Source organism: Rutidosis leptorrhynchoides, chromosome 9 (genome assembly GCF_046630445.1).
Source record: "Rutidosis leptorrhynchoides isolate AG116_Rl617_1_P2 chromosome 9, CSIRO_AGI_Rlap_v1, whole genome shotgun sequence".
Lineage (NCBI taxonomy): Eukaryota > Viridiplantae > Streptophyta > Magnoliopsida > Asterales > Asteraceae > Rutidosis > Rutidosis leptorrhynchoides.
Window position 1 is genome coordinate 201,086,012 of NC_092341.1, and position 14,100 is coordinate 201,100,111.

General features: G+C 30.1%; 1 pseudogene; it reads right to left on the reverse strand.

Annotated features, from left to right (window-relative positions):
* Positions 1-11,497: 11,497 nt before the first annotated feature.
* On the reverse strand, positions 11,498-13,513 carry LOC139868492 (GDSL esterase/lipase At5g14450-like; annotated as a pseudogene).
* Positions 13,514-14,100: the final 587 nt, after the last annotated feature.

The following is a 14,100-nucleotide window of genomic DNA, read 5'->3' on the forward strand; positions in this document are numbered from 1 at the left end:
GTTAATATGATATTAATCTCATTTGATTTATTGTTAGAACTAGAATACATAATCTCTAAAACATTAGAAATTATATAATCGTCATGTAGAACGAAAATAATTGATGTAGAATGATACGTAGAACGATGATTATACTTGAGGTACAGAATGAGATGTTGAAGCATGGATTGTTGATGGTACTGGTGCTGTTACTGATGGTACTGTTGGTGCCGATGATGTTGCTGAAGCTGGTAAATTTTGCATCATATTCTCCAAATTGATTACTCGAGTGCGAAGTTCGTTGACTTCTTCTATTATTCCGGGATGATTGTCGGTCAGAATGAGCGGATGAATAAGGTTTAAAATTTTAGATAGAATATAATCGTGGCGAACTATTCGGGAAATGTGGGTGAAAATGGTGTTTCGGATTGGCTCGCCGGTAAGTGCTTCAGGTTCTTCACCGAGAGGTGAATTCGGTTGATGGAAGGGATCGCCTTCTTCGCGTTTCCATTGATTAAGTCAACTACGAACCCATCCTAAATTCATCCAGAATTGGTGATGACTGATTTGTTGATCCATTTCGGTTATACTGCTTTCGGAGCTCAAGTGTGCTTCCATATCGGAATAGCTGTCGGAATTCGAGGAATTTGAACTAGTGGCGAGTTTCATTTCGTACGAGTGAATAAAGGATTTTTTGATATGAAATTATTTTCAAATATTGGATGATATTCTAACTACATAGAATATCTATATATATAGTACTAAAGATTTCGTAGACTACGGAGGAATTTACGGCATATGTCAGGCAAGTCTATAGTAACAGATGTGCTAAGATATGAATTTTGTGTATACACTATTTATGCAGTCAATGTAGTAAAACGTGTCTAGACTAAGGATGATAAGCAGGTAATTTCTTAAGGATGATAAGGAGATGATTTCCGACTAGAAATGATAAGCAAAACTTTTTGACATGCAGCTAAGGTCGAAGTCCAAACTCACTAATGCATCTTATCAACTATTAGTTAGACATACTAATGCAAGACCTGGTTCGCTAAGACCACCGCTTTGATACCAACTTTAACGCCCCGTTCATATCGATTATAAACGATTCAAAATAGTTGATTTCATTGCGAGGTATTTGACCTCTATATGATACATTTTACAAACATTGCATTCGTTTTTAAAAGACAAACTTTCATTTCATCGAAAGTTGACAGGCATGCATACCATTTCATAATATATCAAACTATCAATGACTTAATAATAATCTTGATGAACTCAATGACTCGAATGCAACGTCTTTTGAAATATGCCATGAATGACTCCAAGTAATATCTTTAAAATGAGCAAATGCACAGCGGAAGATTTCTTTAATACATGAGAATAAACATGCTTTCAAGTGTCAACTAAAAGGTTGGTGAGTTCATTAGTTTATTATAAACAATCATTTCCATAATTTTAATAGACCACAAGATTTCCTTTATTCAATAATCATACACTCGCAAGTGTTTAAAATTCATTCATATGGATTGAACACCTGGTAACCGACATTAACAAAATGCATCAAGAATATCCCCAAACATATAAACATCGAAGTACTAAAGCAGTTCAAATTCTTTGACTGGGGCGTGTCAAAGCCCATAGATCTATCTTTAGGATTCGCGTCAATTGGTGGCAATTATAATAAACACCAATTCTTAGGCTACCAAGTTCAACAAGGGCGATATCCGGTATAACAATTCAACCATAGAATGCAGTCTTTGAGTACTTGTGTCTATTTCGTCAAACATTTATAAAAGCAGCGCATGTATTCTCAGTCCCAAAAATATATATTGCAAAAGCATTTAAAAAGGGAGCAAATGTAACTCACCATACTGTACTTTATAGTAAAAATACATGTGACGGCATTGAACAACTAAACAATGCAGGGTTGGCCTCGGATTCACTAACCTAAATCATTTATATATATATATATATATATATATATATATATATATATATATATATATATATATATATATATATATATATATATATATATAATATATTAACATACATAATTGTAATTGAATAAATTCATATATTATAACTTATTTTACATATTATATATATTTAATTTGTGTATATATATAATTAAAATGATTAATATTTATATAGTTATATTAATATATATTTGGTTAGTATTATATTAAAAATACCTAATTTATTATATATGAATATTCGTATAAAAATTGTTAATATGATTAATACATACTTATGTAATATTACTTATAAATATATTTTTAGATACATAATATTTATTTAGTAAAATAATATTAATAATGGTAAATAAAAGTTGTATTTGATTATAATGATAATATTAATAATAACAATACTGATAATAATGATAATTATAATAACCTTTGAACGTTTTATCCATAGATTATAACATGAATTGTTTTTCAAATCACTCTTGGAATCTTTCCCAATCATAAATTTAACTGAAAACATCGAAACGATTATGAATTTTGCGATGAACACAACCTTTGACTTTTTGAAAAATAACTTTGACTCTAAAATTCGGATTCGGTATAAGGAATTGGAACTTGATATTTTACAAGAAGTTTGAGTAAAAGATTCCTAACAACTCTGTATTATTACTTTTTAAAAATTGATATGAAATCGAGCTCTTGATTATTTGAGTTTAAGACAGAGTAATACGAGCTAAGAGAAAAAAAAATCAACAGATATAAACAATTATAGGTTGTAGTAATTTGATATTTGAGGGTGGATAAATTGGAACCATTTTGTTAAAGAGTTGCACATCAACGATTGACTTATAGAATTGAAAAGAATCATTTCTATTTCCTTTATCAGACAGAAACAAAAAAAAAAATAGAATGGATTGTGATATGCAACAGATTTTAGATACATCTGGGTTTAATTGCAATTCGTAACAGATTAAGGACAAGAACAAAATTAATCACAGTATTGAGAGAGACATCAAAAAGATTTTTTACGAGTTCTCTTGATTTTTTTTAATTAATGTTGATAATTAATATATATAAATAATTAAAATACTTTAAATATTAATAAAAATAAATAATCTTACTAATACTAATATAAATATATAAAAAAAATAAAAAAATTCTGTTAACAAAGATAATAATAATATTTATAATAATAATACAAAAATAATAATATTAAGAATGATACTAAAAATAATGATTTTTAATATTAATAAAAATGGTAAAAAATATTATTAATGATGATAATCTTAACACTATCCTAATTATAATAATATTTATATTATTACTGATAATAATATTATTAGTAATAATAATAATATAACAATTTATATATATCCGTTTTCATATCTTATATGTCATATATTTAAAATAATAGTATTAATAATACTAACATAGATGTTAATATTGAAAGTAATAATAATATTACTATAATAACTTGTAATTACATTTATTATAATAATATTACAACTTATTAATTATATCATGTTTATTAATTGTATAATAACATCTATTGAATATTTAATATTCATAAATTTTATATATTTTACAATATATATAATATTACTTATGTAATGTTTACAAATTATATAATTGAATATTTATACACTATCTATATATTACAATATACATGTAATAATAATTATACATAAAAATCATATATATTTATACATAGATTCATTTTTAAATTACACTTAATTATTTTGTATCTTATTTTACATATTTGAATCTAATGTTTAATTTTTATATTTTATAATTTCAAACTTTTATATATACTTACATTTATATATATATATAAATATATACATGTTTATTTACAGACAATTGTTCGTGAATTGTCAGGAATAGTCAAAGGTTAATTGAACATAGTTTTCAAAGTTATTGAGATTTCAACATGACAGACTTTGCTTATCGTGTCAGAAATATATAAAGATTAAATTTAAATTTGGTCAAAAATCTCCGGGTCATCACAAATTGTTTCTGTAGTTGTTTTATAGTGAATTGGAGTCGACATATGGAATCAATTTGAATCAGAAGAAGAATAAAATAGATATAGATTGCTTCTACAAATTAAAGATTTTTGTTGTCAATTAAGTAATTAAGCATGACCGTGAAACATAACAGAATTCAATCATGTATATTTGCTATTATATATTTAATGTTAATACATTCATAATAATAATGCAGTTTTTAATATTAGAATTAGTAAAAATACTAATAATAATAATAATAGAAATAATAATAATAATGTAATAATAATATCTAAGATCATAATTTTATTACTAATTATAATAATAATGTTATTAGTAATGATAACAATAATATTAGTAACAATAATAATATAATAAATCAAATGTATATAATAATTTTAATAATTTTTATAATACTGATTAATAATAATAATGATAATAATATAACAACTATAATTAAACTTGTGATTACATTTAATTTATAAATATTACAATATAATAATTATTACTAAAAATCATTTATATATATATATATATATATATATATATATATATATAATAATATCATATATATTTATATATTCTTTTTAATAATAAATTAATTATTCTATTTATCATTTTACATTTTTAATTCAAATTGGTTAAAGTGTATTTTATAAATTCATAGTAGGATATATACGCTTATATTTGTATATATATATATATATATATATATATGTATATATATATATATATATATATATATATATATATATACATACATATTTATTTACACATAATTGTTCGTGAATCGTCGGGAGTAGTCAACAGTTAAATGAATCTATGTAAATAGTTCAAAATTTTTGAGACTCAACATTACAGACTTTGCTTATCGTGTTAGAAATATTAAATGGTATCGAGAGTTTGGTTTAAAATTAATCGAAATTTTCCGGGTCATTACGGGCCATATGGTTGTTTATGTATTTATGGGAACGCTGAGAGTTACAACAACATTATTAATTCTAGGTCGAACGATTTTGTGGTGATCTCCCCATTTTCAGATAAGGCTAATTCCTTCCATCGCTATGCTTGGATTGAGATTTCGGGTGTTCCGGTTTCTTGTGTTTCGGATGAAAGTGCTTCGAAGGTCGCCGTGTTATTTGGAGAAGTTATTACAATAGCCAAAGCTTCTTCCTCTTTAGGAAACGTGGGGTCCCTTTTTGCATTCATTAAGTCAGGTAGTGCGAAACATATACACGACTCGGTTGAAGTCGACTTGGAATTTGAAGATTCGGTGTACTCGAGATGCAATGTTTGGGTGCCTGAGGTGACGGAAGCTAATGTGTTGAATCGTGTCTTTAATGACGTTTCGACAATGATTTGATGGTGTCAACAAACAGTTTCATTTTGTCTTCTGGTTCGAGTATTATGGACAGTTTTGCTCGATATGTAGATGTAGCGTCGGGTAAAGTCACTGGTTCGGTTTATGATTCCCATGCTGTTGTTTATAAGTGTTCTAGTCTTGGTTTGGCTTGTGGTTCGACTATCGCTGAAGACCCTACTGTTAACACGAGTGTGGTATTAGGTTTTTGTCCTCCGAATGTTGTTAATGAGGATGGTTTTGATCGGTTCAATGAAGTTCAAAACAATCATTCTTCTCCTGTTGCTGCTGTTTGTTCGAGAGTTTTGGATTTTGCGTCATCTACTGATGGAATTGTTGATGCTCCTGTTGTGTCCTCGGTTTCTTTTTCTGTTCCGTTTTTGAAGGATGTTACTGGAATCGGTTCGGTTGATTTTGGATCAAAGATTATGTTTGGCTCAGTTGGTGATGTTGTTGTCGCAAATGATGTGGATGGTGTGGCTAATGACATTTCTATTGGTATCTCAGAGCCGAATGATGATAACATTACGTTTGCGGTTAGATTGGATCGATTGAAAAAGGAGAAGAAGAAATTGAAGGAAGTTTTGTTGGAAAAAAGTAAGGTAGATTCGAATGTTGAAAAGTCTAAACCAATTTTGATTGGTCGTAGTGGAAGATGTTATTGCGATTGCGATGACCCATTGTGCGAAGGTTATGGTAAAGCGTGGTATGTCATGAATAGGGATGTTTCAAGAGATTTACTTGGTGATGCTAACCCGAGGTCAAGGAAGAAGGCGAACGAGGCTTCCACTTTGGGTTCTTTTAAGCTTAAAGATAACATTGACGACTTGGATTACGGAATCGCTATTCAAAACTTGTTTATGGGTCCTAAAGATGGAAGATATGGCGGCTCATTGGATATCGGGAGAGGAGTTATGTCCGTTGTGGCTTTCGCGGCATTCGATGATATGATGACACGTTTGGCCGAGGAGACCGTGTCAGGCGACGGATCCGCCAATGTGTTATCGTACAAGATAGAGAATCGGTCCGGGAAAAATACTTTGAAAGATACGGTCAATGGTAGACTAATAAGGGCGGGTCCTAGAGGTTGATCGTTTTGATTCGTCTTGTGTATTTCGTTTGTTTTCGTCCTTTTATTTTCGTGAAGTTTTCGGTTTATATTTGTTAGTTAATGTGTTTTTAGGTATCCGATTGTTTGAGAGGCTCGTTTATAGATAGTTTTAAGTGCGAGCTTCCTTGTTTCTCCCCGTGTTTTTGTAATCTATTGAGGGCGTTTTCCTTTGAAAAACGAACTCGGTTCTATTTGAGTATTCGTAAAGGAAAACGCCCTCGGTTCTATTTGAGTATTCGTTATTTTCGCCGGAAAAAAAAATTTAAGTTAGCCCCTGTCGATTACATTCAAAGCCAATTAGAATAATAGGAGTCGTCATGATATAAATTAATGTATAGTTCGGTGTTTAGGAAGTTACTGAAAAAGAGACTTTTAGAGAAAAATAGAGGAGTTGTTCGATGTTTAATTCAGTGTCTAATTTTTTTAAATTATTTTTTAATTAATTTTGTAATACTTTTATTTTTTCTCTAATTATTTTAAATAACAAATTATATCATAATTTATAATTATATCATATATTGTCTAAAACTAATGTCTTTAAACAAAAAATTTGATTCTAAAAGAGAATAAAATTCAACCCCAAAAAAAAAAAAAAAAAAAAAAAAAAAAAAAAAAAAAAAAAAAGCGGGCTCAATATCTTCCTTTTTCTTCTTCCTAGAAAACCGAAATATCTTTCATCTTCCATTTTTCCTTTAAACCTTCAGCTTCCTTTTTTTAACCTTTTGTTTTTAAATGATAAACAAACAAACAATGAAGAATATATATTTGAAAAATAAATTCTCCAATGCCGAGATTTCGAAGTCTTTTGCTAAACTTTGACACCCCAACGCCGACAATGACGTCGGAGTGACGTCGGAGCGGAGTCGGTCGACGGTTGGATCCCGGCGTTGGCGATGACCGACACCAACGCCGACCCATGACTCCTGGTGCTCTTTGAAGGTAGACGATTCATTTAGAACTGTTCAAACTTTGGGCTCGATTCCTAATTTTAATGAAAAAAATAAAATAAAATGAAGTAATGGAAATTAAAGGGGAAGAAGTAATAATCATTCAACTTCTTTTACATTTTCTCCTAATGAGATCTCGAGAAAACCAGAACTTTTTAATTTCTTTCTGGTTACTTCTATTTCTTTCAAAAAAGTAATTCTAAAACAGAGCCTTCGTATCCTAGTCATTTCGATTTTCACTTCCCAAGCATATGTATTATGTATTTTGATTGATTTAATAATAAAATATATATTTTTCTGCATTATTGTCAATAATTTTATATTTCTGAACTTGATTATAACTAATAAGAAACCGCTTTTAAGACCTATAATCACTAACACCACCTTCTTATTTTCAATCCAGGTATCAGAAGTTCTCATTGTTAGCCATAGTAAGACCATTCGTAACGGTAAGGGGCGTGAGTTGGGAGCGTGAGTTGTTTTTTGATGACTAGGATGTGTGGGTGGTTTGAGTGAAGTAGTGGTGGTGTGAGTTTGTGGTGTGGGTTAGTGGTGTGAGTTAGTGGAAAGCTGATGTGGCATTTTATTTTCATTTTTTATTAGTTTGTTTTATGTTATTTATATATAAAAAACCTTAAAATTATACTCCACTTTATTAATAGTTTATTTTATAAATCAACGTTATAGTTGTGGACCAGGTGTTTGGAGTGGTGGGGATGATAATCCGGGAGTATTGTGCCGACCGAACACCAAAAGATTTGATAACGAACCACTTTGATTAAGTGGTGTTTGTGGATCTTCGTTATCATCTTGCAAAGTGAATGGAGTGTTTGGAGTAGACATTTTTTTTTTTTATAAAAGTATGAAATATAAGAGAAGTATGAAGATGTGTAGTTTGTGAAATGGGGATTGGTATATATATATATATATATATATATATATATATATATATATATATATATATATAAGTAAATAAAATTATTATTATTATTATTATTATTATTTATTATAAATTGCAACGGATATATCCAAACTACATATTCAATTTTCAGTCAACCAACTTGCCACGTGGACCAATCACCACCCTTCAATCGCGTTTTTGATCCCGTCTCCTGGCCACACGTTTCACCCACGCCCCCTCTCCCCCGCCTCCTCCACGCGCCGCTACCAGCTCCACCAGGGCGTGGCCGGCTGCCACCTGGGCTCCCACGGCGTGTCCACTATGCCGTTACAAGTCGTCTAAGTGTCCATCCTTTATACACTAATCATTAAATTATGATTGGCCCAAAAACCAATACATCTCAAATTAGTATTAGATCTCTTTTAATTTATTTTTGGGTGGCTCGTTCAGAATCTTTAGAAACTATCAAAAAGAAAGATGAAGTCTGTCAAGTTACAAGAGTCTAGACATTTGAATCACCAGCTTGTATAATTGAGATTTCACATAAACGATATAGATGCGCAAGATCATATGATAACACTACTTTCCACATAACATTGCTATTCTTCATCAATGTCACCTAAAATGTATTTCAACGAAGATATTAATATCATGATAATATATCATGTAAATATTATGGAAGCACTATGAATGGCGTCATAAAATACATAGACAATGGAACAAGTGTTTAATAGTTTAAGTACATTGTTAATTACCACAAGACATTTTTTTAAACATGATATGAGTTTTGAACACATGGAAATGCTATAAAGTAAATTACATTCTGATAGCAAGAATTTTAAATAAGGACCATTTTAATTTATATTATAAAAAAGTCCACAATATAATTATGAATAAAGATGATTAAGTTTCTATATCTATATCTATATATCTATATATTCATATAAAGTACACATATGATTATGTCATATTAAGGGTTTTTCCAAGCTTTAAAAAAATATAAAAAAGAAATCAAAATTTTTAAGCAATCATTAAAACTATTTAATTACATTTTTAAAAAATTAAACCAAGAAAAATTACATAGCTATTATTTGAGCCTCTACATTTAAAATGCCTACCAAAAACCACGCGTACCTGACCAAAACACTTTGCGCCCTCTTAAATTTTTGCATCCAGTCATCGAAAATCTTTATTTCAAATTCATCTTCATCCATCATCTTCATCTTCATATGGATATGTTTACATTTTGATTTATTCGAATAGATGTATGTTGAATTCTTCAATGATTCCTAATGACACGATATCCGATTAGCTCGTATAGCGCATCATACGTGACCCTCACGTACTATATACTTGTATATATATCACGCCACAACGCTGTGCAGGACAGGGTTGAGGGCGTAATGACATAAAGCCTGCAAAAGAACTACGCTTGGACAATTTTTTTTTTTTTTTTGAAAAGCAGGTGATTATATTTATTGCCACGAAACAATTACAAAAGATACATAGAAACAAAACCCGTTGCTAAGATGGCAACGTGAAAAGCTAACATGAAAAGCTAACACAACAAAACTTAACACGACAATGGATTGTTAAACCATTTATGCCAATCTAACTTATGATTTTTAATTCTTCGCGAAATCCACTCGAACGAAATCACTTGTATTTCACTAAACAAAATCGAAGCCGAGGCCGTCTTGTTTTTAAAAACTTTTGAGTTTCTTGATTTCCATAGCGAATAGCTAACGCACCAACATAAAGCTTGCCACATTAACCTTTTGTCATCGGAAGCAAACGAGCCAAATGTACCTTCAAATATGTCACTATAAATGAAATTAGCAGACGAATATCCCCATCAATTAAGAATACGATATGCCAGAAGGCGTTGTAGCTTGCAGAGCATGTATGGCAGATAGAAACCAGACCCGACATGATGCTTTTTACTTTTGTCGACCCTTTAAGCATTTTGGTACTATTATGAAAGAACACGATCCCTTTGTCATATTACGTATCATCAATGGAGAAAAGAAGATTAGACTATAAATAGGAGACTCAAATCACGATGCAAAGAAAGAAATTCATCCTGACTTACACCTATCTTAGTTCTTCTATAGAAGCACAATAAGCTTATACCTGTGCCACCCATCCGGCGCAGCTCTTACCCGCGCTATCGGACTCATAGCATATTCTACGATCTACTTATGTTTTTGCGAATATATGGCGAGTTAGGCATAATATGACCCGAAATCAAGGCACTAAGTCAGAGGAAAAAGTTGACTCATTTGATAGACTTCCCATTTGACTTGCTGTGTAACAAATGCTTACTGTGATAAGTAGTTTTTTGTGTTAAAATCATGAAAATTAATTTAAAGTTTACCCTTTAAATTTAACCTATCAATTTCATAAATATATTTTACTTCATGACACTTAGTTTACTAGATATTAAGAAGACATAATTGGAGTAAGTAGTTATTTGTGTTAAAATCATGAAACTTTGTTTACAGCTTATCCTTTTCGTATCACTATTACTAGCTTAAGACCCGCGAATTCGCGGGGTTTTTGTATAAGACAAATTAAATATCGAATTGTCTCAGTAATATGATTTTATATAGTATTTCTTATTTTATTTAGAAACCAAAACAATATCATAAGTAATGTTGAATTAAATTAATGATAATAAAGCAAATAAGTTACAAACTTACAATTCAATAAAACAAATACCACGAAGTTGAAAACTATAATACTGTAAAAAAGCTTGAGTTTGTAGTTAAATTTTTGGTCGAGTTTTCAAAAAAATAAACTCACACATTGATATATGAACTAATCACTATTATCATATAAATAAAAATGTGACGAGTTGTAAGTAATGCATTATTTTACTCATAACGCTTATATGTATATCCCAAAACAACAATAGCGGGCGTGAACTGAAAGAATTGACTTCTTTAAGTTGATTTACCTTTTCATCTTCATCGATTTTGTTTTGAAATAAATGTATCTTTTACTAAATAACAAGTTACCCAAAGTGTACTTAATGCACAAAACCTCACCATTCTACTTAAAAAGTGATTATTATTGAAATAATATCCTTTTGTGAATTTATTCGATGCTAGCTATTTATATATAATTAATAAACTGTTGGACAGAAAGTATTTTAGATCAACCGAAAAAGTCTCAACCACTGCATAAAAATACCTTGCATAAAAAATTATATGGTTGAATATCAAAACAGTTGCTTACCGTACTTGTTTGCTTCACTTATGAGAGGAAATTTGAGCAAATATATGTCAACATATATGAACAATGCTTCTTGAAGTTGCATTCTCAGTTGTGATACATTATTCTTAAGTTGTTTATTGAGATCTTGCTCTAATTCATTGTAGAAATTCACACACCCGATTTGGTATGTGTTGTTTCGAGTTGGTGGATTATTTCACAAAATCAGGTAAGCACCCAATCAGACCTGTATTGTGAGTCCAAAATGTTCTTGCTCCACCTTGGTTCTCTAACAAAAACATAGAATATAGCTAAAGAGCTGAAACATTTGCGTATGTTTGATACCCAAATAAAATAATCACATGCTGCTATTTCAGCCCAATTTTTATAAAGTGGGTCGATGTGAAATGGGTCGCCTTAAAAGTCCCATAAACTTAAAATTTGTCGTTAAATGTAATCATAATTGACATATACGCTTTTATAAAATGAGACACAAAAAGTGTTACGGGGTCAACCCAACTAAAAACGGTCCATTTCAGGTCCAGTTCAACCTATACAAAGGACCCGTTTCAAACTGAACTCGTTTTGACATGATACCCGAGTTGGCCAACCCAACCATTTAGCCACCTTTAGAATTGGTTAAAGATACAAATACCTCTACAACAAAAGCAAACTGGAAATATGTGTCTCCACTTGCTCGTTCTTCATCGATGTAATCGTGGCATGGAGATCATTTTGTCCAATGTCGAATTTATAAAAGGGGACGACTATGATCCTCAATTTGTGGTAGACGATCTTTAATTTTACTATTTACCACTAACCCATAAATTACATACATAAAAATTCAAGAATAACATCTTCAGTGTATGCTAACACCTAAATTACTATGAATCAAATGCTTTCAAAATAATGTCTAACCTTCATTAAACGAATTGGAAGACGTTTTTTTAAATTGCTCCAACTCTGACAGCAGTACATCATGAGTGATAGGGTTAAAAGTTATGTTTAGCATTAGAGCGTCTATTGGCTGAATTGTGAAGCCACTGGCAGCAAAATTTGTACCATGTTGAAAATTTCCAACTGTATCCACATAAGCACTTAAGCATGGTATTCTTAAATTTTCAGCTGCAAATATTGGTTCACAAAATCAAAACCACATCCAGTATTGAATTAAAGTAACTTGAATTAGATACATTTTTGATATGCTATAAATGTTTACACTATTTCGCCAATTTTTATCGTGTCTTTATTGTCTATTCGCATACTTTTTGATTGAGTTCAAACTTTTTAATATATTTAAAAAAATCATTTTACATCTGTAACAACCCGGAATTTTCCAACATTTATTATTAATATTTATTATTAATACTTGCGCCTTATTAAATGTATTTTTATGCATTTACTTGTTATCGTACTTAACTTTACTTGGCCCGACTAGTCTTTGTCACACGCGTACTTTTCACGAATAATATTTTTGAATATTATTTACATTCATGATTATTTATTATTAATCATTTTTAATTAACTAAAGTAACTAGTTAATTATTTGGGCTTGATTTATTTAATTGTTGCATACTTGGGCTTGGACCTTTTATTAATGGATTTGAACTAGTAAGCCCACCCTACACTTTTAATGGACTTGTAAGCCCATGTATTAAGCTACTATTACATTAAGTTTAAACTTAGATTAATTAAACTAATTAGGAGACCAAGTTGTCTCAAGCATGCAAGGGTTCTTTTAACTTATTACTTCTTCTAGCTAACACATCCTTCCAACACTTGAAAGCAAGGAAGTTGACTACTCCTTTCACCCTTGCAAAACCGTGAGCTTTGGGATGGCATGGGGAGTTCCATTTTTCTTTTTTACTTGATACTTATACACTTGTTTGAATCTCATTCTTACACACACACACATAATACTTACACTTTTCTCTCATTTCTTCTCTCAAAAACTAGTAAGTAACAAGATTATTTCTCACCTTTTTCCTCTCTAAAAACCGTAACTTACATCCATCATCGTCATTGTTTCTTGTTTTGTTACTTGATTATTGTTGGTTGTTATTCAAGATCAAACTTCCTAGTTTGAATCTTCATGGATCTTGGTTACTTCCATCTCTTGTTTGAAGAAGAACCAAGAACAAGGATCTAAACTTATTAGTTTATGATTCTACACTTCAATATTTTCAAGATCTAAAGTTCATAAACTTGATGATCTTCTTTATGTTTATGTTTTGTAGACTTGAATTCTTAAGATCTAAAGTTTGGTTTGAATCTTCTCAAGTATGAAACAAATATAAACATAATACTTGCAGATCTAGTTTATTTCTTCATTTTTATTTACTTTAAATTCGTGTTTGATTGTACATGGTCAAGTATTACTAGTTAAAACTTGATCTCATACTTCTTGAAACTAAAGTTAACTTTGTAATTTCAAGAACATGGAAGTTTAACTTTCTAGTTATAACTTCATATACTTTTGATAGATCTAAGTTTCTATAGCTTATGGTCTTCTAATTTTGTTGTAAATAAGAGCTTACAAGCTTACATAAAATTTTCAAGTTGAAAATGTAAGTTTCATAACTTATGGTTTCATTAAAGTGTAGATCCAAG